This window comes from Anabrus simplex, chromosome 8 (assembly GCF_040414725.1).
Source record: "Anabrus simplex isolate iqAnaSimp1 chromosome 8, ASM4041472v1, whole genome shotgun sequence".
In the NCBI taxonomy this organism is placed as follows: Eukaryota; Metazoa; Arthropoda; class Insecta; order Orthoptera; family Tettigoniidae; genus Anabrus; species Anabrus simplex.
In genome coordinates this window covers 42,962,264-42,986,757 of record NC_090272.1, presented here as the reverse complement: position 1 = coordinate 42,986,757, position 24,494 = coordinate 42,962,264, and the positions used below count along the sequence as shown (strand labels likewise).

Genomic DNA, 24,494 nt, shown 5'->3' with positions numbered 1-24,494 from the left:
TACTGCAGCTGTAACACTACTGTACTGTACCGTTCCCGTCTGAAATACAGTCTACCGGCGCCAATCGGAGAGCTGCGTGTTCGGTTCTTAAAAAATTGATCGGGCTAAAATAAATTAAAAATCTCAGGATAAAATAAATACCATGGGTATATGAACGGGAAACAGTATCATATTTCCGAAATAAAATTCAAAATAAAGGGTTAAGATGGATTTATTGACTAATAAACATTATTGAAATTCGAGATAAACAAAAAAAATGAAAATAATTAAAATATGGCTCAAATAAATGCCAAAAAAATTAATATGTGCCGGTCACATAATTAACATAAATTACACCAATTTACAAAGGACGGGCAATGTCCCGTTTCAAAATGAAAACATTTAAAAAATAAACGCAACGACCTGGGGAAGAAATTCACACTTCGCTTCGACTTACGCAGTTAAATTCATTTTAAGGCATCCTGACGGATATCATTCAAATTATAATTACAGGACATACCGCGACAGAATAAAATTATGCTAAATCCGATCCATAATAAAACTATATATACATCACTTATCAACAAATCATTATTTCAGGGACCGTAGCTTATATCTACACTGAATTTACTTAACAGACAGCTCTGTCATAAATTGGATGGCTTAGAAGCCTGCTTCCCAATAGAATGAGTTTCGGACTCATATTTAAGAACAAGTATTTGTCAACGATGGCCATGACATAATCAGCAATAATACAAGTAACACAAATTAATACAAAATACACTCTCAGAGAAACCTGTAAAGACATGCAATAAAAAATCATCTATGTATACGTTATTTGTAATATAAACAATAAGATGCTAGACTCCTACATTATTAAAAGAACACGAAACCCCTGGCTCAGCTGTCCGTCTGTTGATCTTTCACTTCGCACGCTGTAATATACACTGACTGACAGAGCAAATGCAACACCAAGAAGGAGTGGTCAGAACTTTATGCCAATTGCAGGGTAGACTGACGTCACTGAGGTATGCTCATGATGTGAAATGCGCCGCTGTGCTGCGCACGTAGCGAACGATAAATGGGACACGGCGTTGGCGAATGGCCCACTTCGTACCGTGATTTCTCAGCCGACATTCATTGTAGAACGTGTTGTCGTGTGCCACAGGACACGTGTATAGCTAAGAATGCCAGGCCGCCGTCAACGGAGGCATTTCCAGCAGACAGACGACTTTACGAGGGGTATGGTGATCGGGCTGAGAAGGGCAGGTTGGTCGCTTCGTCAAATCGCAGCCGATACCCATAGGGATGTGTCCACGGTGCAGCGCCTGTGGCGAAGATGGTTGGCGCAGGGACATGTGGCACGTGCGAGGGGTCCAGGCGCAATCCGAGTGACGTCAGCACACGAGGATCGGCGCATCCGCCGCCAAGCGGTGGCAGCCCCGCACGCCACGTCTACCGCCATTCTTCAGCATGTGCAAGACACCCTGGCTGTTCCAATATCGCCCAGAACAATTTCCCGTCGATTGGTTGAAGGAGGCCTGCACTCCCGGCGTCCGCTCAGAAGACTACCATTGACTCCACAGCATAGACGTGCACGCCTGGCATGCTGCCGGGCTAGAGCGACTTGGATGAGGGAATGGCGGAACGTCGTGTTCTCCGATGAGTCACGCTTCTGTTCTGTCAGTGATAGTCACCGCAGACGAGTGTGGCGTCGGCGTGGAGAAAGTTCAAATCCGGCAGTAACTGTGAAGCGCCCTACCGCTAGACAACGCGGCATCATGGTTTGGGGCGCTATTGCGTATGATTCCACGTCACCTCTAGTGCGTATTCAAGGCACGTTAAATGCCCACCGTTACGTGCAGCATGTGCTGCGGCCGGTGGCACTCCCGTACCTTCAGGGGCTGCCCAATGCTCTGTTTCAGCAGGATAATGCCCGCCCACACACTGCTCGCATCTCCCAACAGGCTCTACGAGGTGTACAGATGCTTCCGTGGCCAGCGTACTCTCCGGATCTCTCACCAATCGAACATGTGTGGGATCTCATTGGACGCCGTTTGCAAACTCTGCCCCAGCCTCGTACGGATGACCAACTGTGGCAAATGGTTGACAGAGAATGGAGAACCATCCCTCAGGACACCATCCGCACTCTTATTGACTCTGTACCTCGACGTATTTCTGCGTGCATCGCCGCTCGCGGTGGTCCTACATCCTACTGAGTCGATGCCGTGCGCATTGTGTAACCTGCATATCGGTTTGAAATAAACATCAATTATTCGTCCGTGCCGTCTCTGTTTTTTTCCCAACTTTCATCCCTTTCGAACCACTCCTTCTTGGTGTTGCATTTGCTCTGTCAGTCAGTGTAAATCACGGAACACTTCTCCTGCTTCAGCTACGAAACCTCTTACTTCGCCAGAAAAGAAACTAACTAATTGGATTGGATAATTCCTGCCTGAGAGATTCTAATATATCTGGGAACATAAATTACGCTGCCATTCACTTCTCTTGTTCATTAACTAACACAAGGCCTCGAACTCATAATAAGGCACCAATACACATTCCTATAGCCTTAAATACATATTCCAATATAACACGGCTTACAGATATGATGCACGACACATCTGGCCTAACACTTCGGAGTTCATGAGTTCGACTCTCACAATGATAATGACACACGAGGCAAATCACACTTCTCTCTCATTTCATGCAGCTGACACCATTATATCTTTCCCGATATTCATTTCCAGGCACTTCCGTCCTGTATTAACACACATTGTAATCTCAGTGTCAGGCTAATCTTGCCTTTTCTCGTAAATACATAACTCAATACCAATTAGCTAGTTCTATCTGCGGATCTGAAAGATACTAGTTCGACGGTGCACTTTTACGTTGGTCATCACTGCCATGCACTCCTATAAACGTGCCACATGCAGAAAAAAATACCTTACTAAATTTTATTCCCAGACCAATCTTTAGGCTGTGTAGCCTTCATACTAAAAGAGTCTACATCTTGTACCAAAATGGAATAGGCTACACAGTTACCTTTAGACATATATATCCTCATCTACACCTAATCATTTCCCTCTTTCCCATCTTATAAAAGGAAATAAAATAATATATAAAAATCAGGGTTCCAAACATGCATTTCCCTGAAACATGACATTAATCTATAAAAATATAACATAGCTCAGTCACAACAAGACTGACATTTACATTTACATTACACTGGGATCGAATTAGCCTAATTCCTTCTATCTAAGCATGCCTATAATTAAAATGAACTCAACTGGTAGCGTCTCAGCTTCTTCATGATTCCAGGCCACAGCGTCCAGCAAATTACGCCATTATTGCACCAAACTGCATGGCGTTATCAAATACTCTGCAAGTCTTTTCTTCTCTCTTCATCATGTAGTAATAGTGCTTCGCACATACCATTAAATTATACCGATACGATGACGACGGTTCGTACAAGTTCTTCGCGAAACCGGACGCGTACCGAACACGGTATTTGCACAAACCGTATGCAAATTACGTACACACGGGTACGGAAATATCGACAGTAACTATCGTTTTTATTGTTATTATCCCGTGTCACCACCGCACTTTGATATACGTGATACGTATAATATTATTTATATAGCAAAGGTAATTGCTCTGTTAATGTACTATACACACTCGTAGCTACAATCTATCACTTGCATTCATGTAATGCATGTTTTCATAAAAGAAACGTTTCAGCTTCACAAATTGACTACTTATATGTTCAATACTGTGTGACTTCCCCTCTCGGAGAACAATCATCGAACGAGAAATGCAACCATTCAAGCTAAGGGCGCCAATCTTTAAGTTGAGGACTTAAAGATAAAAATTTATAATCAAGCTTGGACGGACTCTTATCACAGGGGTGGGGTGATAGTGCACTAATCATTAAGCAGGAGAATTAAAAATCAAAAGGCTAATTAAGGCAGATTGATTAAAATGAACTAGAAAAATACTATTTATTATATTTAATATAAATGACGACGGTTTAACGAGAACTGAATTTAAAATAGAAAATGAATTTAACGAAAAATTGAATGACTCTACTTCACGAAAACTTGCAATATCTTTAACTCGCTTGCTCACCATGTAGTCTTGTTCTGCTGGTCCTTGGAAAGCTTCCATCCTTGTAGCGGGAACATCATCGATCGTCTTTGAGATCTCTTCATCTGCAGCTAAGTACCATTCCTGCCTTGCAAATTGCATCCACCACTAATTGGAAGATGACTTCAAAACTAACACTCCCTATTATGCTCTATCCCATATATTGGAGATAAGCCCTAAGTCACAGTTAGAATAACCACCTTGGGTTATATGGAGAGGATACTCAATTAAGAATCCTTCCAACTTTACTGAAAATGTTCTCTGAAGTTTCATTTCTATCTAGATTAAAACTATCTATTGACTTAGACTGGTTCAAACCGGTCTTGTAGCCGTGCTGTACGTAATTCTTGATGAGAGTGGCTATACACCCCTCATTCAGAATTTCTAAGTATCGAGACGAAGAATCAAGTAGAAAATCAAGTAGAAGGTCTCGTAGAATAATCTCGATCAGAAGGTCCAGTAGAAGATCAGAATAATGCAGAGAGTCTCGTAGAAGATGAAGCCAAGAGCTCCAACACGCCCTTTTATAACCTTCTCTCGCGCTAATTACAGGTCGCTACACGTGGTCCAATCAGATGACACGTCTCTCCCCACTCCAGATATTAGAGTTGACGGGCCATAACCAAGATATTAACTGTTCTTCTATTCGTCCTTTCACTCAGTATCCATGGCAACATGACGCTCCTTTGAAAATATTGGCGTTGATCAGTTTGAATAATTCTGGTCGAAATACGGTAGCTTACGTTACCACGCTTGAACACGTGCTCGCTTTTCTCAGAACTTGATGTCTAAATTTGTCCTTCCTTCTTCCTCGGTGATGTGGCAAGATAGAGGAAATCTACTGCAAGTTAATTTTAACCGACTGTCGCAAGAATCTAAGTGAATATTAGGATATTCAGCCCTCGTTTATAAGTCGTAGTTACAAAGTAATGAAATGATAGTGAGCAAATGATTAAACATGAATTATAATACAATTACATACCAAGATAAATATCATGACGTTAAATTCCTTAATTAATTACATATAATAAAATTAACATAATTACACTGTAACGTCTGGAACGTTACAACTGGTCACTAAAAAAGTTACTTTCCTATACCACTGGCTTAATATCAAAAACACCGACCCGCGCGGTTGACACTTCAAAGCAGAGTGACTTTCCATCTCCAGAGGCTGCTATATACACCAAACTTCCGGTATTAGTCATATCTTAGGGGATTCCACTGATGCGATGACGCTATTACTCACCCACTACTCTGCAAAAGCGCCGATTCAATAGAAATATGTTAATTACTTTATTAATTCAAATTAAATATTGCAACTGTCTACAGGTAGTTCTATTTCATATTAAAAACGTGGAGTATGGCTTTATAACAGATTGCCTAATAAAATAAGAAGTAGTGCAGCACTGTAAATCTCAAAGTTGGTAAGACTGGCTTAATTTGTTTTGTAAATCCCTTCATTCTGCCATATCGCTTCCAGGGCTGTGATTGGTCCTTTTATAATCGGCCGCTCTCAAACACTCTCGTACATCCCCGATTGACTCACCTAAAATACCCGAGCTATTCACTGTTACTATTGTTACCTGCGTAACAATTTTTTCCCCCTTGGGAAATATTTTTGAACTAGCCTAAAGGCTGTGGAAAAACTGTGTCTTTAGAAGTGGTTCGCCGCTTCTTTATTTCTTCTTTTCAAACCTTATAATTGACTGTATGCACGTCCTATCGGTGCCTGACCGTATTCTCCTGCACTCTAGTGGCGTAGGTATGTACTACCTCGCGAGCTACGTTACCACTCAGGCGCTTTGCCTCTGCGCACATGTGATCGTTGGTGCCGGGACTGCTGAATCTTGGGAAATCGCCATTGCTGTTTGGTGACATGGAAGAGATGGACGTGTGTGGCTTCTCTCTCCCTAAGGAGATAATTTCACCGAAAATGTTCGAGCCTGGCTAAGTTATATATACGGGGCTTTTGCCCTGGGGATTTCTGCAAGCTTTCTGGTTAATTTTTCCTCGTCTGGAATTTACGTGTTATGTTTAATTAATGTAAGTAAGTCAACTTAGGCTACCGAAGCTGCCCTCACAACTTTCATCTGGAAGAAACTGTAAGTGTTGTTACAACTAAACCTTTACTGATTTTTGGTGAAAGACCTGAAAATTTTCCTATGTGCAGAAAGTGCGCGTGGTACCATGTAACTGGCGTCATCTAAAAAAAACTAAGTCTTACCTTGTGGAATTTTAAACTTTCGGCTTGTTAATTGGAAATTATACAATGTGTAATTATGTCTGTTAATTTGGGGCTTGCGTACCGTGTGAAAGTAATTTTTGGATTCTTCAATAATGTAATTGGGTAACCTAGGGTTTATTGATGACCTTTCTTGGCTTAAAGGTTTTGTGCTAAAAAGGTATTATTTAACCTGAATAATTTAACAAGCGAGTCGCTTCAGGGGTGTGGGTGTTACGTGTACATTGTGTCCCGGTTCCTTGCTTTCGTGTTTCTCGGGTTGATTTTATTTTAATTTAACTTAATTTAATTTAATTTACTGGTTTCTGGGTTATTTTCTGCGTCTGTTTTCTTGGTCCTTTGTTGCTTTACGCCTATTGTCGTTTGCGGCCTGGGATTGGTCCGTTCCTTCCCTTGACCCATTGTTGGTCGTTGCCATGGGTATGCTAATGTTGTTGATGTTGGTTGTGATGATTGATGATTTGTATTTGATGTGCCGGTGATGTATTCTACCTTCTCCGCGGATTTCCTTGGTCCTTTTCATTTTTCTTTGTAATTTTAATTTTACCTTCTGGTCGTTTTCCCTGCCGGTGTTTCGGTGCTTATTATTATTATTATTATTTTGTTTTCTTGAAAAGTGCACGTAATACCTACCCATCCTTGCAGGGGGTCGTTTGACACATCCTAAAAGGTGGTTTTCTGTTTAAAGGAGGTTAAAATGACGTTAAAAAAGAAAAACTTTGGTACTGTACTAAGAAAACTTTTGGTCGTAACAAAACTTGAGAGTTGAGGAGTGGTTTCACAAATCTGCATTATCTTAAAAAGTCCTTTAAGAACTAAATTATCATTACCTTAATAAACGGTCGACCGTAGGGTTTTGCTTTGAGTTTAAGTATTTTCCAATTTTTAATTTTATTATTTTCCAGCGAGGATATTACTTTCTTGTTTACCTCTTTATTATTTTGATTAAATATCTTTGTTCCCCAAGGTGTTGGTGTTTTCCTTTTAAAAGGGGTGTTAATTTGGGATGACCAGGTGTATTTTATCCGCTCCTTTGGGGGCCCTGTTTAATTCTCTAATGGTAAGTGCCTTTGTTTTTCCTTCATTGGTCTTTGTCTAGCACGTTTCCACCTATCTGAACCGTGCCTTTCGTACACGGTCAGACACTTGGTGCTGTCACTTGGGGTAGTTATGCTATTAATTGCTCTAAGTGCTACAGTTTCGTGGTAGCAGCTCTGTGGTTAATTTGTTTGGGTGTTGTGGGATTAATGTAGGCTTGTTGTATCCTCACTTTTGTAATCTGGTCTGTTCCCCCCAACAGACCTACAGTTTCGTGGCAGCAGAGCTTTAGTTAATTGATTTGTGTGCCTCTTACTTGGATCTACCTGTAGGTCTGTTGCATCCTCATTAAATTTATTTTGGCACTGTGTACTATATGCTTTATCTCCCTTTCATTAAGCTTTTCTATTTTGTTGGTGCCAACCACCTGAGTTTTTTTTGCATTGTCCCTTTAAAAAACCTGGTCATTGGGGAACTTTAAATTATTTGAGGTTTCAAAGAGTGTAAAAAACTGAAACTTGTAAAGTATCTTACTGTGAAAGGAACGCTTTTATTTGGATTAATTATTTTTGATTTATTGTTTCATGTACATCAACTATGGCGAGGGCTGTGCTGTTCCCTTTCCAACTCAGGAAATCAGAGCTAGTTTATGAGCTCACTATCAGGGGTATCAATCCTGCTAACACTGTTGCCGAGTGCGCTGCTTTGCTGACATCGCATGTCCAGGTTCCTATTAATCTTGATTCTGTAAAGATGTGCTGCAACTTTGGTGAGTCCTTAAATTTAATTACTGACTCCCTTACTGAAATTGAGGTTGTCAGACAAGAATTTATTGAAACTTCCCCCACTAAGGGGCAGATTAACAGACTTAAGGCTAGGGTGTGGCATTATTTAGGCCGCATCCAAGATTTGATTACTATGTGTCCCCAACCTAGTCTTGTTTCTGAAAGCACTAAGCTGTTAACAATTGCATCTAGCATTTCTGCTGAACTAGATATTATGCTAGCAAGTAAGGATATGGAGAATTTATCAGTTGTTGAGAGGGAAACCTCATTGCCTTCTAGTCGTGCTGATGCTTCACTTAATAATCAACCTTCATGTTGTGCTGCCTCCCCAGTTCTTGAAAATTTGTTAGCCCGTTTAAATTGTGCTCCCTCTCACTCTTCACTGAAGGATCTTTTCAACGGAGTTAAAAATTTCTCCGTCAATTCTATTGAAGAAAGTACCAGGTTTCTGAGGTTCCTGGTAGAAATGACAGAGTCAGGTAGCGTGTATTCTGTCGATGACTTGGGAATTTTCCGAGCCCTATTCTCTCATTGTGAGGGAATTTTGAAACGTGAAATTTCTGAAGCAATTTCAAATAATTTAACCATTATGGAATTTCATGAACTAGTATTGTCTAAATTTATTCCTTCATTGGCATTGCAGAGTTTGATTCCTCAGTATTGCTTTCGGACTCAATTGCTCCATGAAAACCTTTTGAACTATGTACTAGACTTGCAGTTTTATTGCAAGGTATTTAGAATTTCGGTGCCAGAAGAGGAAATGGTGGCCCGTATTCTGAAGGGTATTTCCCCCGCCTATCGTTCATACCTCTCCCTCACAAAGAGTCCGACTAATTTTCTTGAATTGGAAGCTGCGTGTACATTTGCTGAAGATGTAAAGCACGGGGATGCTGCAAGACCTATCTGCCACCCTCCTCCTACTGTCACCCCTGTTTCGCCTCAAACTAGGGATAGTGGGTCTTCTAAAAAATGTTATAATTGCGGGTCACGTGATCACCTTAGGAACGCTTGCCCCTCAGTCAAGCGTGGCTCTGGTCCTTGTTGTTATTTGTGTGGCTCGAGGCAGCACCTTAAAAATAATTGCCCTACTTCGTTCCGAAAACGCAGTCAATGACTAAGGCCTAAAGGTAACTCTGGTGAATCGCTTGCGCTAGAATTTTTCGTGGATTCTGAAAAGGTTATTTGCCCGCGGGCATGCAATAAGATTTCTGCTTTGGTTGAGTCTAAAAGTACCTTCGCGAAGGTGGAACTGAATAATGAACCCATTGTTGCTCTTATGGACTCGGGTAGCGTCGTCACCTTAATTGATGCTAATTGGTATAATGAAATGAGGTCCCCTTGTAAACTGCCTGAGTTGAAGAAGGTCAATGTTGCATGTGTCACGGCTAATAAGCATAATATGAAAATTTTGGGGTCCGTTGATGTGAAATTGCGTATTGGTAATTTTACTTGGAAGGTTCTTTGCTTGGTGACTCCAAAGCTAGCGTGTAGCATGATTTTAGGTACGGACTTCTTGTCAAGAACTGGTTTAATTTTGGACCTCCAGGCTAGGAAATTTCACTTTAAATTTTCTCCAAATTGTAAATTCGATATTATTGATGCTCCTTTGGGTACCTTCAGGGTTTCTTGTGTAGGTAGGCCGCTACCTAGGGAGAACAACGAAATAGATCAGTTGGATCTTAGTCATTTGGATTATCAGCAGGCTAATAGTGTGCGTGACTTGTGCCACCAATTTCCCGATGTCTTCACTAGCAAGTTAGGAGTTACTGATGTTCTTGAGTATCAGATTGAGCTATCTGATAACACACCTGTTAGATCTCCTCCTTACCGTCTTTCACCACCTAAGATGTTAGAACTCAAAAAGATTATTGATCAGATGCTTGCCGATGGGGTCATCAGACCGTCCACTTCTCCCTATGCATCTCCTGTTTTCCTAGTACCTAAACCCTCTGGGGGCTATCGTGCTGTAATTGACTACAGGGCTTTGAACCGCAAGATCATCTTGCAATCTATCCCTTTACCGGATTTGCACACTTGTTTTGGGTGGTTCTCAGGAGCCAAGTTTTTCACTGTGTTAGATCTCAATCAAGCGTATTACCAAGTCCCGTTGTCTAAGTCATCTATTCCACTGACTGCTTTCATTACTGATTGGAACCTTTACGAGTTTCTGAGACTTCCGTTCGGGATCTCTTGTGGGGCGGCCGTTCTTACTAGGCTGTTAGATTCGATACTTTCGGGTATTAAATTCAAGTTCGTTTTTCATTACCTGGACGACCTCGTAATTTTCTCAAATTCCTTTGATGAACATGTCGAACACGTTAGAGAAGTCCTGCATCGCTTGAGAAAAGCTGGACTAACTGTTAAGTTGTCTAAAGTAGCGTTTGCTAAGCCGAGTATGTCTTTCCTTGGACACGTGGTTTCCTCTGATGGTGTCTCCATCGACCATTCTAGGACCCAGGCTATTAGGGACTTTCAACCCCCTAAAGATGTCAAAGGCATCGCACGTTTCGTGGGCATGGTGAACTTCTTCAGGAAGTTCATTCCAAATTTTGCAGAGATAGCAGCTCCTCTAAATCATCTCAGACGTAAGGATGTCAAGTTCATCTGGGGCCCCTCCCAGCAAGAAGCCTTTGAGACCCTGAAGCTTGCCTTGTCAAATGCTCCTGTGTTGGCTATACCCGACTTTAGTAAACGCTTTATTGTACAAACCGATGCCTCTGGAAAAGCAGTTGCTGGTGTACTCTTACAGGAATATGAGGATGGTCGTAGACCGGTCGCCTATGTGTCTAGGATCCTCAATGATCTGGAGAGTAAGTACTCCATCTATGAATTAGAATGTTTGGCCGTGCTGTTTGCTCTTGAAAAATTCAGACCTTTCATTGAACATGTAAATTTTGATCTGGAAACAGATAATCAGGCTCTGTCGTGGGTCTTGAACCGTCCCAAAAGAACGGGCAGAATCACTAGATGGGCGCTTAGGATCTCAGCCTTCAGTTTTCAAGTAAAGCATATTAGGGGGTCGGAAAATGTCATCGCTGACAGCCTTAGTAGAATGTTTGACGGGAGTTTTGGTCTTGATGAAAAATCTAAGGCTGAAGAATATGATGAAACTAATGTTGCTAGCGTGGGTGCCATTCTTTCGGACCTACCTCTGTTGTACCACGAGTATGCAGATCATCAAAAGGCTGATCCTGATTTGAGAGAAATCATCAACAAAATTAGTGATGGTATTGTGGTTAAGCCTTATTCTCTGGTGAAGGGTGTTTTATGCTGCAAAGGTCGAAGGGACACTAATTTCAAAATTGTTGTACCCAAGGTTTTAGTGCCAATCATCTTCAAGTACTATCACTCTTGTCCCATTGGTGGCCATTTAGGCACCTTTAAAACTAGGCAGAAAATTAGACAGTTTTTCGTTTGGAAAAGAATGGATGGTGATATCCGAAACATGATTAGGTCCTGTAAAATTTGTTCTATCAGCAAGCCTAGTTTGAACAACCGTGTAGGTCTATTATCTTCTTCACAAGCTTCTCGCCCTATGGAACGGTTATTCATCGATTTCGTTGGTCCGCTCCCTCGCTCTACCTTGGGAAACACTCATATCTTCGTTGCTATTGATGCGTTTTCTAGATTCTCTTGGATTTTCCCCACTAGATCTACTACTGCTCGTACCACTATAAGTTGCCTTAATTCTATTTTCGCATCCTTTGGCCCTCCCAAGTTTCTGGTTTCTGATAATGCCAGTGCTTTCACTGGTCACTTGTTTAAGAAGTACCTTTTTGAGCTAAGCATTTCTCATGTCACCACTACCCCATACTATCCTAACCCTTCTTACGCCGAGAGGATGAACAGGAACCTCAAATCTGCTTTAATTGCATATCATCACAATAACCAATCCAAGTGGGACTCTTGCCTGCACTGGTTGGCTCATGCCTTCAATTCTGCCACACATGAAACTCATGGTAAAACCCCCATGTCACTTATGTTCTGCTACACCCCGTACTCCCCTATATCCAATGTTCTGGGTATTGATGATCTTCTTCCAGACTTGTCTAAACCAAATGACGTTCAGAAAATCTGGGATGAAGCAAAGAAGAAGTTGTCTGTATCCTATGAGAAAGGTAGGGTTAAGTATAATAAGGGTAGAAAGTCACCTAGGTTGAAGGTTGGAGATCAAGTTTTTGTGAAGACCTATCCTATTAGCAAGGCTATTAACAAGTTTTCAGCCAAACTTGCTCCTCGGTATCATGGTCCCTGCACTATTTTACAGTTTTTATCTCCGGTGTCGGTACTGGTGAGTGACCCCATCGCCAAGAGGATTAGACGGGTTCATTTGTCCCAGTTAAAAACAGGTTAACGCATGTTTGGACTTGCGGATGAGAGCTACCTTTCAGTGAGCAAATTTAATTGGTCTCCGTGGGTTATTATGTAATTATTCTGGTCTAGTGTGAAGTTAATCATGTAATATTTTTCTCCCTTTTCTCATGTACTGTATTTGTTTTGTGGAGTTTTGGTATTGCTTGTCGTACTTAACTTCTTTTCCTGTCAACCATGGTTGCTTAGTTGGGTGAGAATTTTTACCACGTGTTTAAGCTTTGGTGCCTTATCTGCTGCGTTCGCGCCTCCGGTGATTCTTGGCATGACCATGTAGTACTTTCTAGGGTGTACTTGTTCTAATCATTGTATTTTGAAAAGGTAATTGTGGTTTGCGAGAAATGTCTGTACTTTCTCTTGGTCTATTGGCACCCAATTTCTTAATTGTTAATGTCTAACTACTCTTTGGGTCTGGCTGCAGGTCTCTTCGTCTTATCATAATTCGATTATATCCTGATCATTTACGTTTGCAAAATTTTGATAATAAATTTATTTATTGGCTCTTGTACTGCTGTTGCCTTGGTTTGGAACTCATTTGGAAAATTCTGGGCAATTTCTGCTCTGTGCGTTGTTAATCCAGTAGGAAATCTGTTAGTCTCCTAACCCCTATTTATCTTGCCCTGTCTTTGTCTTTGGTCCTAGTTCTTGTTATCTGTTTCCTTGCGGGTAATATTTCGGTTATCTTTTCCTATCGTGGTTTGTTAGGTGTGCTTTGTTGAAACGAATTAGCTTTTGGTTTCCTTGTTGGTGTAAGTTGACTAGGATCTGGATATACCCGGTGTTATGGTCCTGTTGGTTATGTTTTGGATTGGATGTGGGTAATGGCAATGGCGGAACTCTGTCAATTGGAAATGGTGGTGGTTGGTTGTTTGTCTCTACGGCATGGACTTCACAGTCTTCACTGCCTTCTATCTCCAATTTCTGGTGACTCGATTCCCTAGGTTGCGAGTGCTCTGATGTCCTTCTCTGGGGCATTTCTGTTATCTGTTGTGAATTCCCGGTTTACTAAGTTATCCTTTCCTAATCATTTTTGTACCGATGGTTTTCTGGTATAAAAAAAAATCCTGCCCCGGCTAACCTAATTTGGTAAATTTTTCTTTGGGTTTTCCTTCCTGGTTGTGGCAGTTAACTAGGTGGTTTCTTATGATATTTCTGCTTGCAAGTGGTATTAGTTCTAACCTCTTCTGAAGTCCTTACTTCCCTGGTTTTGTCTCTATGTGGTGTATTATTCTTGTAGTATGTTATTTAAACGAGTCGTAGCTCCATGTTGTCCTGCCCAGTCTAATTGTTATTGTGGTGTTTTGCATGTGTTGCACTAATGGATCCTGAACCTGAGGAGTGCAGTCTCCTTTCGTGCCTTGTAGGTATTGGTTTTGGTCCTGTCTTAGTAATGTTGTAAACGGTACCGTGGTTTGGTTTTAGGTTTACCTTGGTGAGGTAGAATTATGGCTTCACGACATGTTGTTGAGGGTAGTGGCAGTTTTCCCTCCCTTTATGCTAACGCATGTCCGTTGTGGTCCTTTATTGTTGTATTGTTGTCGTGTAGTATTGGTTAATTATTATGGCGCTTCGGTATGGGGGGTGTTGCCTTTAATTTACCCTGTGTCCCGGTAGATTGGGAAATAAACCCTGGCATGGAATTACTTCTCTCTGTAGGTGTGTCTTATCTGCTTGAATATAATGTGTGATTTCTGTACGACCTGGTCTATTTTTAATTTTAATTTTCTGCATACCCTAGTAATCTGACGTCATCATGCAATTATCCTATACTGTAAGGTTCTTCTCGAAATAACCTGCCAGCCTATTGGTCCTTTTTTCTTCTGGAGTGTTTGAAAACCTTGGTTATCGTTTATCATCTTGTCGTCCTACGGTGCTACAGTTGAGTATGGGATCAGCTGGTGCTTCATAGGCGGCACTGAAATCTTCCCACTATCTGGTGATATGTTGGTTTGGTGGTGTTTCTTATTTCTCTGTTATTTGAAGTGTTTTCTAGTTACCTGGTTCGTGACCTTCCTTTCATACCTTATTTCCCTTGTACTATTGTTGGCGAGGTACCTGTGACTCTGTGGCCACAGTGTGAGTCTCAGTTATCACTTTGATTTAGTCTGGATTGGTCCGAGATTTCTTGTGGATTGTCGGTAGGGAATCTTGTCAGATCTGTGTTCCCATATTCAAAGGGGTTGGCTTAATTGAGGTGCTTTATTGAACCTTTTAATTGATTGAGTCGCCCATTGTTAAGGTATATGTTTGTATGTGTAGTAAAATTGTGGGAAATATGATTTTGGATTGGGTAACACTCCTATTTCCTTTCGGCCAATTTCTGTCCCGTTTCACCATGGTGTTAAAGATTGTGTTTCATAACCTCTGCTACCCTCCTATTACTCTTTGCTTGGTGTTGTTTTGGCTCGTTGCTGATGACCAACTATACGCGTACCCTCCATCTGAAAGATCTTGAAGTCTCCAAACGCAGCCTGTACATTCATCTTGTCTTGAGTAATTATTTTCTGTGACCCATGAAATTTTGATTCTTACCTAGTATCCTGTTTCTGGAAGTTTCTTTAATGGTAATATTAAAAAGGGGTAAACTATTTCCAATCCTGTTTCTTGTTTATTTGGGGTTTTGCATGGAATGTATACGTGGTATTAAAATTGATTTATTGCTAAATTTATTTCTTGTCCTTGGGCATGTGCTTAAAGGGGTTAACTCTGGTTAATTGACTCACTGATTGGTGGTTCTATTCCGTTTTAAATTTAACTTAAGGGAGGTTGTAAGCTTAATTAATTTGTAGTTCAGTGTTACGTTTTTCAACATCCTTTTTCTTGGTCTGGGTCTTGGTTTCGTAATATTATGTATGGAAGGGAGTTTCTCTTAGCTTTTCCGTTATTGCAATTTCTCAGCACCCTTGAGTTGGTGTTTGTCTGTAAGTTTTTCTATGTAAAGTTGCCTCCTGGTTTCTGTTTGTCAATGGTGACGTTATTGTGTAACCTTCCTGGTAGGATTGGTTGTATGCTTTGAAAGGTGTTTTGTGGAGATAACTATCTTGGTTTCACAGGTTATTGTTTTCCTTGTGTATTGAAAATTGTATCCTTGGCCATATATTTTTGTTGGCATGATACCTTGAAAGTAATGTAATTTGGTTTTTGGGTATGGTTTGTTTAAAAGATTATCGTATTCTGTTTGCTGTGCCATACCGTAATCTTAAGTCATGTTAATCTAGGTTAAGGTTAGGTTTAGTATTTACCGGTTGTACCTTGTGATTGTGTTTTACGCTCACCAATGTTGTTTTCTCTCTTCCCTTCCCTTTCTGGGCGTTTTCCCTTTTTGGGGTTGTCGTTACCATCCAAACCAAAGGGTGGAAACCAAATGAAGGCGTTTCTTATCTAACGCAAGTCCTATAATATTACAAAGTTAACAAACATGTATTAATTTAAGTCTAGGTATGTGATCTGGTGCAGTTAAGACCTAGAAGGTCTAAAGTTCTGAAAGCAAATAGTTATGAACTTTACCTAAAGGTGTGTATGTACCACAAGGTAGCGTAACCTCCGATCAGATGACGCAAACGAACTTGCGGAAGATCATAGTTCGCATTAAAGTTTAGCAAGAAATCTAGAGAAGAAGTGTTCCCTGTGATCTGGACCATTAATAATTTTCCTGCGACTTGGGTGTTGCACAGTTTGGTGCATGGAACTTCATTATTATTGAAAGTGGCTAGACATTTGGTGTCGTCCTAATGAACTGTACTGTTTCTTTAATTTGAATCACATGTGTTTGGGTTCTTAGTGACTGTTGGACTCGTTCTGCTGGTGGTGCATAAACTGAAGCTGGCGATTGGTGGTCATTTTCACATTCGGACTATTCTACCAAAAACTTAGTTTGCTTCAAGGCCACCGCCTTATGATGGTAAACTTGTGCTGGACATGTCAAGTTTCGGGGAGGGAGACTGTTACCTGCGTAACAATTTTTTCCCCCTTGGGAAATATTTTTGAACTAGCCTAAAGGCTGTGGAAAAACTGTGTCTTTAGAAGTGGTTCGCCGCTTCTTTATTTCTTCTTTTCAAACCTTATAATTGACTGTATGCACGTCCTATCGGTGCCTGACCGTATTCTCCTGCACTCTAGTGGCGTAGGTATGTACTACCTCGCGAGCTACGTTACCACTCAGGCGCTTTGCCTCTGCGCACATGTGATCGTTGGTGCCGGGACTGCTGAATCTTGGGAAATCGCCATTGCTGTTTGGTGACATGGAAGAGATGGACGTGTGTGGCTTCTCTCTCCCTAAGGAGATAATTTCACCGAAAATGTTCGAGCCTGGCTAAGTTATATATACGGGGCTTTTGCCCTGGGGATTTCTGCAAGCTTTCTGGTTAATTTTTCCTCGTCTGGAATTTACGTGTTATGTTTAATTAATGTAAGTAAGTCAACTTAGGCTACCGAAGCTGCCCTCACAACTTTCATCTGGAAGAAACTGTAAGTGTTGTTACAACTAAACCTTTACTGATTTTTGGTGAAAGACCTGAAAATTTTCCTATGTGCAGAAAGTGCGCGTGGTACCATGTAACTGGCGTCATCTAAAAAAAACTAAGTCTTACCTTGTGGAATTTTAAACTTTCGGCTTGTTAATTGGAAATTATACAATGTGTAATTATGTCTGTTAATTTGGGGCTTGCGTACCGTGTGAAAGTAATTTTTGGATTCTTCAATAATGTAATTGGGTAACCTAGGGTTTATTGATGACCTTTCTTGGCTTAAAGGTTTTGTGCTAAAAAGGTATTATTTAACCTGAATAATTTAACAAGCGAGTCGCTTCAGGGGTGTGGGTGTTACGTGTACATTGTGTCCCGGTTCCTTGCTTTCGTGTTTCTCGGGTTGATTTTATTTTAATTTAACTTAATTTAATTTAATTTACTGGTTTCTGGGTTATTTTCTGCGTCTGTTTTCTTGGTCCTTTGTTGCTTTACGCCTATTGTCGTTTGCGGCCTGGGATTGGTCCGTTCCTTCCCTTGACCCATTGTTGGTCGTTGCCATGGGTATGCTAATGTTGTTGATGTTGGTTGTGATGATTGATGATTTGTATTTGATGTGCCGGTGATGTATTCTACCTTCTCCGCGGATTTCCTTGGTCCTTTTCATTTTTCTTTGTAATTTTAATTTTACCTTCTGGTCGTTTTCCCTGCCGGTGTTTCGGTGCTTATTATTATTATTATTATTTTGTTTTCTTGAAAAGTGCACGTAATACCTACCCATCCTTGCAGGGGGTCGTTTGACACATCCTAAAAGGTGGTTTTCTGTTTAAAGGAGGTTAAAATGATGTTAAGAAAGAAAAACTTTGGTACTGTACTAAGAAAACTTTTGGTCGTAACAAAACTTGAGAGTTGAGGAGTGGTTTCACAAATCTGCATTATCTTAAAAAGTCCTTTAAGAACTAAATTATCATTACCTTAATAAACGGTCGACCGTAGGGTTTTGCTTTGAGTTTAAGTATTTTCCAATTTTTAATTTTATTATTTTCCAGCGAGGATATTACTTTCTTGTTTACCTCTTTATTATTTTGATTAAATATCTTTGTTCCCCAAGGTGTTGGTGTTTTCCTTTTAAAAGGGGTGTTAATTTGGGATGACCAGGTGTATTTTATCCGCTCCTTTGGGGGCCCTGTTTAATTCTCTAATGGTAAGTGCCTTTGTTTTTCCTTCATTGGTCTTTGTCTAGCACGTTTCCACCTATCTGAACCGTGCCTTTCGTACACGGTCAGACACTTGGTGCTGTCACTTGGGGTAGTTATGCTATTAATTGCTCTAAGTGCTACACTATGCTTAGATAAGAAGCTATTCGCACCTGGCTATGTGATTATGGAGTTGACACACAGGTGGTTCTCCGCCTCCAAGATTCTCTCTCTGGACAACCCTCTCCCGACGTTGTGGCCTTCTTTCGTTGTTCGGAGGCAGCGGAGTCCTTCATCGCTGGCGGCGCGATATTCATATTTAAGGACCTCTATGTCGTTCTCCCTACTCCTGCTCATATTTTACAAACTCTGGCCTCCGATCCTGATTTCCCTATTAAAATTCATGACACGTTCTCCTGCACTGCTCCTACTATATGTCTTTTCACGAGAGTTTAATCCTGATGTAAACATGGTATGTCCACGCCTCCGCCAAAGAAGAAGTTGTGATTCGCTGAGCGTGTAGTACCTACCTCTACCCCGTCAACGTCTCGTGTTCAGACGTACAGGGCTGCGCATCGCATACGACAACAGTGCGAAGATCTGAACTTCTGAATAAACGACTAAACCTGGATTCTGCTCACTTGGTTTATTGAACACATTCACAATGCACTGCCTATGGTCACTTCTGAGCGGTTTTCCTCTTTTGTGCTTCATTATACGCGATGGTTCTACCTCTTGCTCCATTTCTCTCACTATGAATACTGATGTCTGCTGCTGCAAGATGCAATACCTTATCTCCACGCTGTACAGCTTGGGACTTTCTCTCACTACGAGAAGGCTTCCTGTATTACACCACGCCTTGTGCCTTCATTTCTCGTTATTTAATCACTATTTTATTAAAATAAAACCATATATATACCAGTATATATGACACAACCATATTAATTTGATTACGCATTCTTCCAAACTCTCTAAATGTAATAAACTAAACTAAAATAAAATTAATGCAGCGTACTATTTTTCTTCGAGCTCACATGCAGTCGACTGAGTGCGACGGTTGCTTCTCCAATCAACTACGTCTATGTCCACGTGCAAAGGCAAGGTGCTCCACCTATTTGTTTACATCAGGATTAAACTCTCGTGAAAAGACATATACCATCACTACTTCCGTCCACTCCTCGCCTACTAATACTACTACCACCTCCGCCGTCACCACTTCTGTCCTACTTTCTCCGTCTTCTTCTGCCTCTACTCTTACATATAGTTATCCCTCCCCTATTATGTCTACCCCTCCCACCTTCTTATCTATGACTTTCCCGTCCCCAGCTGCCCCCTGCCACCCCTATGGATACCACCGCCGCCGCTCCGCCACTTTCTCCTGGCAATGAAGATGCTTCTCGACCGGTGCCTCCCCCTCTGAGCTGTGTCGTCCGAGGGATCTACTCCACGAGCTCCACCTGGCCGGCACTCCAGTACGTCGCGCGATTCGCATCTTTCATCCGGGGGGTCCGACTTACATGATCCGTCTCCAGCTTTCTTCTCCTGCCGACGTAGACCAACTCATCGCCACTGGTGTTCGCTTCCGCCGACGGACATATAGAGTGGAGCCTTCTCGCTCCCCGCTTCGTACTGGTCGCCCTCCCCCTCTAAACCCTTCACCCCGCTCATCTTCTGCCCCGCCATCCCACCTCATAGCCGCCTCATGTCAATCTCTCCGCTCCACACCCTAACTTCGCCCTTTCCCCTCTTCCAACACTAGAACTTCTTCGTCTCCTTGCCACATCTATTACTAATATCACTACCACTCTCTGCTACTTACTTTCCCAACAATATACTCCTCCTTCCTCCCTCTACATTCCACACCCTCCCATTATACCGCAGCAATTCTATCTATATATATAAAATAAGAGTTTTGTCTGTACATTGCTCATAATTTGAAAATAATGGTATTTCTGTATCGGGCATGTCCATAGTAACAAGGAAATGCATTTTTTACTTTTCCGTAATTTCTGTCTGTCTGTCTGTCTGTCTGTATGTATGTACACGCATCACGAGAAAACGGTTGAAGAGAATTTAATGAAAATCGGTATGTGAAGTCGGGGGATGATCCTCTACAATCTAGGCTATAAATCATTTTGCTCACGTTGAGTGAAATGGTAGTTTAGGGGAAGGCCTAAAATTGAATTCTCAACTATTTATGTTATTAGTGGTCTAATGAAAATCGGTATGTGAAGTCGGGGGATGAACCTCTACAATCTAGGCTATAAATCATTTTACTCACGCTGAGTGAAATGGTAGTTTAGGGGAAGTCCTAAAATTGATTTCTCAACTATTTATGTTATTAGTGGTCGTATTTTAAAGAAAATGGGTATGCAAAGTTGGGGAATAAGTTGCTATAATCTAGGCTGTCAATAATTGTATTCACGCTGAGAAAAATGGTAGTTTAGGGGAAGGCCTAAAATTTAATTCTTAAATATTGTTGTTATTAGTAGTCCTATTTTGATGAAAATCGGTATGCAAAGTCAGGAAATAAGTCGCTATAGGCTGTAAATTATTTTATTCACGCTGAGTAAAATGGTAGTTTAGGGGAAGGCCTAAAATGTAATTATCAAATATTTCTTATTAGAGGTGTAATCGATGAATGCTACATAACCAAGGTTATATGGTATTAAATTTCATATTATTCATGTCTTATGCATTGTTACCGTACTGACTACGATCACAAAGATATTCATGAATTTGGATTTTTGTTAATAAGTCCATATCAGCGCCGAGTAACGAGAAAATGGGTAAACAGTATTTAATGAAAATCGGTATGTAAAGTCGGAGAATAAGAAACTACAATTTATGGTATAAAATATTTTACAAATCACAGAGTCGAAAGAAAACTAAATGTGAAGGCCTACAATACAGAAAGCTCATAACATTGATCAACAATAACATTACATTGACCATTGTTTGTCGTGATGTGCTTTGTGTCTTCTGTTGCCCCTCATCTCCGGTAGATAGGATTACTGCTGCGTACAGAGTATTTTTATTTGATTTACGTTGCACCGACATAGATAGGTTTTATGGCGACGATGGGATAGGAAAGGGCTAGGAGTGCCTTAGGCCTTAATTAAGGTACAGGCCCAGCATTTGACTGGTGTGAAAGTGGGAAACCACGGAATACCATCTTCAGCGCTGCCGACAATGGGGTTCGAATCCACTATCGGATGCAAGCTCACAGCTGCGCACCGCTAACCACACGGTCAACTCGCCCAGTCGTACAGAGTGTAACAGCCTGTCTGAATATTGATGGGAAGTAGCTGGGGAGTTAGATAACTTTCTTCTTTAGCATGCTATTCCCCTGGTTTATAAATTTTCTGATACTACTGGTACGTAACACACTGAATCATCATAGCATTCCGGCTATTCAATCCCTACTCTGAGGCACTGATTGGAATGAACAATGTGCATATTTAAGGAATAATGGCAGATGATTGTTCATGGCAATCTGCGGCCTGGTCATCCCAGCTCTGCAACTTTGGACTATTAGATTAGCACCGCAATCTAACCGCAGCACTGTTCGTTAAAAGTGATAAAACGTGCGGCTTTTCATTTGATCGAGTATTTTATATGATAGCATTGCTTTTAATCGCTACATTCATACTTACGTTTTTGTAATGACCTATGTTGATCTCAGGTTAGGAAAACCACAAAGTCATTCTTTCTGAGAATCCCGTAGCGAAGCACGGGTACATCAGCTAGTTTGTAATATATTCTCACTCTGTGTAGCAACTCACTTTTCTGTACTGCGCGCCCGAGATCCCTCGTCATAAAATAAATTTCTTTTCCTTTCCCTTGTGTTTGTGGGGGTTTGCCTGTGCGGGGTGCTTTGCGGGTCTCCCCTGGGGTCTGGCTTGTTGTGATGGTCCCTCTGCCCCACTTTTCTTATTATCTCCCTTTTCGGTATGTACGATACATACCTTCGGTGTTTACTTATCTACATTCCTTTTCCTTTTCCATGGCCTAAGAGCTCCTTTGTTGAGCTGATGGCCCGCTTCCCCCTTTCTGGGGAAGAATTGAAATAACTGACTGATGATGATGATGATGATGATTTCTATTGCTAAAGATCCCATTTACGATATGCCTGCCTTTGACGATAAAGTCATTTCTAAGTTTGCGGATTTACGGCATAGAATAATGGAATTCGTGTTTAAATAGAATAATAACACTGCCATCGTCGAACACTGCATAGGCCCTACCGCATTCTTCATTTGTATGACCAGGGCGAGTAGACTGTATTTCATTTGTCCTGTAGACTCAGTAGTAGGTAGGCCTATCAGTCGGTACAGTAATTTGGATGTACTTAAGAATTACGCGGCCATCCAACGGTAATTCGATAATGCATACAGTGCTGTGAATGTATTTCAGTTTTTCAGATAGTGACAGTAAGTACATTTAAATATTTCAAGATACTTTCGTGACAGTAGTTACTGTACATCTAAACCAGAGCCTCTCAAACGCCCAAAATCTCACGCGTGCAGAGCGAGGCGCAAGAGCTCCGTGCACTGTGCATCGGTGTTGTTCGGCATGACTCGGATCAACGCTTCGTCTCTGGGCTACTCGGCTAAGCTCGGCTCTACTCGGCTAAACTCAGCCCGGATTTGGAGCGCTACGGCGCAAGTGGGGCAGAGGGAGACAGGGGGGTCTGCACTCTGGTCAACCAAGCCAAGTCGTCTTTTGCACCTTGCACAGTGCATGCACCACGCGCATGCACCCTGAGAGGCCCTGATCTAAACAGTTCAAGATATTTGGGTGAGGTAAGAGTCTGGATCACCGCCTTCTTCAAATGAACACCAACATTTCATTCCACATTTTCTCTTAAAATGAAGAAGATGACAGTGAAGTAGGTGAGTAATGACCAAGTATTTAACATTGCATGATTTGTATCCGGGTATGCATTTGTGTATTGTGTGTGTTTAGTAAGAACGTTAATTTGTAAAGAAAAAGTAGTGCACCTCCCATCAGTCCCCTTCAGCAGCTGCTGCTGAAATCGTGCCATTTTCTACCTTGTTCCTGCAACCTGCTACTGTAATTTTACGGTCTCCTTCTTACTTCACATCCTTTTTCCCTCTCCTCAATCCTTCACTTCCTCTTTAACCCACCCGCACCTCTTGGCCAGCGGGAGAAGTGGGAAATCACGCAAAAGCACAAAGCACTTCGAGGATACCTGAGGGGGGAATCGAACCCCTCTACTCACAGAGGCGGGCGGGCAGGTGTTGAGCGTATAGGTGTACTATTCAGCCAGTGTCGTTTTGGTTACGTCATAGGCCGTATAGATTCAGGGAAGTTATCCCAGTCACTGCGGCGATACACGAGTTTGAAATGGAGGCAGAAAATAACGAGAGAAAGAAGGCAGCACTCCACGCTACTTTAAATTTACGTTGTAAGAAATACTGTAAGTAATTTATGTTACTTGCAGTTTGTGTATTTTGACCGGATACAAAAAAGAGTTAGGCCTACAACCTCACGTCTCCTCTTTTACACCAGAATTGGCCTCTTTCAGACAAAGATTTGAACTTCTGTAGAAAAGTACGGGCCTGTCCGGGATTTGAACCCGGTGCCTCCTGCACCCAAAGCAGGAATCATACCCCTAGACCAACAGGCCGACAGTTCAAACTCCTTCATACAATGCTATTGAGTTGTGTTTGTCCTCTGTCGCGAGGAAGCCGTTATCGATCCACTCAGAGTTAACCCTACAATGCAATGCAGTTATTTATACATGAATTGTGCGATTTTCTAGCTTGCTGCTTCAACCTGTTACTGTAATTTTACGGCACCTTCACCTGTACAGCCAATCCAACACATATACCAGTGATGCCTTGTTTTATTTCTACATAACATAAGACAGACTAGCCCTACAACCAAAGGTACTCCTTCAACCCCGAGAACATCCACGCCTATGCGTTTATTTTACGTGGGTCCTCCCCATCACATTATCAAAGGCTTCAGGAGTACGGTACCTCTGGTTCAACCCCAAAGGCATTACCGACCTACGGTCGTGAAGTATACTTGCGCCTTGCCATACGCACCCATGGCCAGTACGCAGTAATGATGGGTCTTTGGATTTAAAAGCTTAGCGAAAAATTGTATATGTATAGGGGAACTAGCGATACTTGACCCAAAGCCTTTATCTCAGAGTAGGGATATTTAGGATGCTTGGTGTTGGGACCACTGTTTGTCTTTGATTTTTCCCTCCAAATTCCTAAGAATGAGATTGAGTTGTTTG

At 41.5% G+C, this 24,494-nt stretch overlaps 1 protein-coding gene and 1 non-coding gene across 2 annotated transcripts in view; both read right to left on the bottom strand.

Annotated features, from left to right (window-relative positions):
• Cyp4c3 (Cytochrome P450 4c3) overlaps positions 1 to 24,494 on the bottom strand; it is a 314,949-nt gene that overhangs the window by 120,924 nt on the left and 169,531 nt on the right. The gene's annotated exons all lie outside the window — the stretch shown is intronic.
• On the bottom strand, positions 23,802 to 23,873 carry TRNAP-UGG (transfer RNA proline (anticodon UGG)). The gene has a single exon. It is a non-coding gene; the product is annotated as a tRNA-Pro (tRNA).